The sequence below is a fragment of the Symphalangus syndactylus genome, chromosome 10 (genome assembly GCF_028878055.3).
Source record: "Symphalangus syndactylus isolate Jambi chromosome 10, NHGRI_mSymSyn1-v2.1_pri, whole genome shotgun sequence".
NCBI classification, from domain to species: domain Eukaryota; kingdom Metazoa; phylum Chordata; class Mammalia; order Primates; family Hylobatidae; genus Symphalangus; species Symphalangus syndactylus.
In genome coordinates, this window is record NC_072432.2 from 10,703,803 (window position 1) to 10,707,751 (window position 3,949).

The 3,949-nt window shown below is 39.2% G+C and overlaps 1 pseudogene; it reads right to left on the bottom strand.

The window, feature by feature from the left end:
• Window positions 1-2,898: 2,898 nt before the first annotated feature.
• On the bottom strand, window positions 2,899-3,336 carry LOC129491694 (large ribosomal subunit protein uL24-like; annotated as a pseudogene).
• Window positions 3,337-3,949: the final 613 nt, after the last annotated feature.

Sequence of the window (3,949 nt, forward strand, 5' to 3'; positions counted from 1 at the left end):
CACTGAGAACAGGGCGCTTTCTTACCAAATAAACCTATAAAGTTCAATTACACTCTTTCCGGTACTACCAAATCCATTCACCTGAATTGTAATGGATTCTGCGTATCATAGACAATTTCACTTAAGTTGAATGCATATTTATAGAACATTTTAAAGTGTACAAAGCCCTCTCAAAAACATGAACTCATTCATTGAAAGCGTGCTGTCTAGAATCCAAACTGTAGCTCTTTTCTTTTAAAATCCCTGGTGTTGTCTCTACATGAGATTGCTTTTCTTATAGAAAGTTTAAGAGCAAGACAGCTAGTAAGCCTTGATGTCTGCTGCACTTGACCTTGCAGAAATCAATATTATTTTACAATATTGTCACAATTATGACCACAAATTCATGTCTTTACAGAAGACCCTGAATATATGTCAAAGAAAAAATTTAATCCATAGTTCGGATTGTTCTTATCGCTAGGACTTTGAAATTCTTCAGGTGGTAATAATTCCAGTAGAAATCCAAGATGTTACATCTTATGCATATAATGCCTAACCAGATTCAGTAAAGGCTACATCCGTTGAGAACATGTTGGGCCAACTGAAACTTCAAAACTGAAATCTAGAAATTCAACCTAAAGTTGTCTTTAGTGTTTCAAAAGCTCATGGGCAGCTGTCAGTTTATATTTGTGTGGTATTTGATGTCTTTCTTTCTCCTTTGATTTTTCTGGAACATAACAAATTTAGTAACCTAGCAATGACCACTTTCTATAAGCCATCTCTACCATCCAAACAAAATTGGAATATCTTTACTTCCTGGCCAATTCCAGATATTGGCTACACTCTAATAGAATTTACCCTCATTTCCTTCAATCCCCTCATCATTTAAAGGAAATTCTCTAAAATGTCTCTGTTCAAACATCTAGATCCTTCAGTTTCCTTGCCGAATCACGTATGACAGTTTACTGACCCCTGATTTGGTGAAAGGGTTTGTAGTCTTTTGGGTACTCTTGCTCCCATTAGTCATTTTCAGGAGTTGGTCCGGAAATGTTTGCTGTCCCTTTAGAGACAAAGCAATATTGTCTGTAAGTTTAAAAGCCAAACTGTCTCTATAATAAATATGTCACATATTAATCAAGGAGCTTCCCAGTTTTTACTTTTTCATTTATTTTTTAGAGATGGGGTCTCACTGTGTTACCCAGGCTAGACTCAAACTCTTGGGCTTAAGTCATCCTTCCACCTCAGCCTCCCATATGGCTGGGACTATACGGGTGTACCACCATGCCTAGCTGCCCTATTTTTGTTGTGAGATGGAGTCTCGTTCTGTTGCCTAGGCTGGAATGCAGTGGTGCAATCTCAGCTCACTGAAACCTCTGCCTCCCGGGTTCAAGCAATTCTCCTGCCTCAGCCTTCGGAGTAGCTGGGAGGCTGAGCCCTTGAGGTCGAGGCTGCAGTGAGCTGAGATCGTGCTACTGCACTCTAGCCTGGGAAACAGAGCAAGACCCTGTCTCACACACACACACACGCACACACACAAAAATTAAAAGTATTGTCCAATGTTGATGTTAATTTTCTAGAACTGTAGTGTGCAGAATTCACTTCATTAAATTGATATTTCAACAAAGAATGTACATTTGTCCACCAGTCTTATTCTATTCATGATTCTTTAAGGATCACTGACTGTGGTTCAGCAACTTCTCCCCAGCTTAGGACCTGGAACAACTTCTATTCATTTCAGTCAACACTGACTGGATTTCTAACCCCAACCGAAGGATAAGTGCATTTTTTGAACTCGGAGGTCTGCTTCAAAATCATGCCATCTAGTTTATCTCCCAATTTCCTTTCCCCTGCCCTTTTTAAAACCAAACTATTGTCTTTGATGGAGAAGATGAAAGGAAAACAGATGGAAGATTTGACTTTTATCTATCACCATTTACTTTACATGAAATTTTAAATCTCCATTTTCTGTCAACTGTGCTGGTTTTCATAAAATATGTTAAAGCCATTTTTGGCTTCACGTATGAAAGCATGAGCTTGTTTAGCTTCCCTAGCAATGTGCATTTGGCCATTGCTATATTTTGAATGTTTGTGTCCCTCCAAAATTCATATGATGAATCCTACCCTCAAGGTCATAGTATTAAGAAGTGGGGTTTTGGAGTTGATGAGGTCATGAGGATGGGGACGTCATGAATGGGATTAGTGCCTTAGAAAAGAGGCCCAAGGGAGCTTGTTTGCCCTTCTGCCCTATGTGAGGACACAGTGAGAACCGGGAAACAGACCCTCACCTAATACCAAACCTGCCTGAGCCTTGGTCTTGGACTTCCCAGCCTCCAGAATGTTGAGAAATAAATTTCTGCTGTTTATAAGTCACCCTGTGCATGGCATTTTTGTTACAGAAGCCTAAACAGACTAAGACAGCCATGATCACTCTAATTTTTTTTTCATCTTTTCCTTCACATTTGCACAATTCAAGAGCAGGTGCTGACTGGGAGACCCTTCCCTTCCTTAGAGAATAGTGAGCTGCTTTTTCTGATTATGGAAGGGCTTATTTACCTGCTGCAGGATGTGCAATCGAGAACATTACCTTCCCCAGGGGCAATTCTAACCCCCCACCACACTACTTTTTGATCAAAATAGACCCTCTTTCTTTTCACCTATTGTTCACTTTCCTCTGATTAAAACAAAAAAGTAAAGGCGAACCAGTACAAGCCCACATACATGCACACACAGGCAAGCACACACACCACAAGAACACACTCATGCACCCATGCATACACACATGAACACGTACAAGCACACACGCACACACACGTATGCATACAGACACTTTTAACCTCTCCCTGTCCTACATCTGTGTTACATTATCCCCACCAGTTTTTTTTTTTCAAGTTTTAATGAAAGCTTGTATACAAGATCACTTTATTCCTGCATGTTCTCAATCGTTTCCTCCTTGCATTTGCCCTTTTCCTGTCCTACTTGGTGAGATCTGGCTTTCTGTGCAAGGATCTTTTTGTGGTCTTTGTCTAATTTTAGTCTACTGATAACCCCCTTGCTGGGGGGAAAGTCTACATGGACAGTTGTGTCATTAGCCTTTTCCCGCTGCACCCATTCGATGTAGATGACATATTTCTCTCTGTAAATCTGGACTACTTTGCCAATTTGCCGACCTTTATGGTGCCCTCACACAACCTGAACATCATCATCCTTTCAGACAGGCATGGATCAAACGTTGTACTTCTGTCTCAGCTGTTCGGAAAGAGGGGAAGACATAACTGTTCTGTGAAAGTGGGAAGGCGCATTGAAATGCCTTTTGCAGTTACTGCTTCGGTCAGAAGTCACAAAGGGATTGAACTTCATTTTGGCCACTCCCACTTCAGTGATGGCCACAAAGGGCCCCACTGGTTATTAATGTCTTTTTTCAACTCAAACATTTAAACTATATAACCTGGCATATTGTAGAAGAGAACTGTGCAGCATTAAATATTAGCATCTCACACTCACATGCACAGAAATATTCAGATTCCAAAAATATACCAATTTATGAAGATCAATATTAACTCACTAATTTTTCAAAGACTCGCAATTATTTGATCAATTTCAGGAGAAACTATTCTATTTTTGCACTATGTTCATGCAAATTGCCTAAGACTCATCAGTTTCTGTTATTTTCAAATATAGAGTGACTGATTCTATGAATATTCTGCCTCAGTGTTTAAAAAAAATTCTCCTATAATAATTGGAAAAGTTAACAGAAGTGATGAGATTTGTCTTAGCAGTATCTCTTATTTTGTAAATCTTCATGTGAAGCTTCAGTATCTCTTATTTTGTGAATCTTCATCACAATCTGAAGTATTCCCATTACATTTAGGAAAAGAACCAAATGCTTAACATGATCCTCATAAGGTCGCATAATGTATATATCTCTGTATGCTCACTTTGTATTTTATCATCAATATTTGAGGCAACAAAT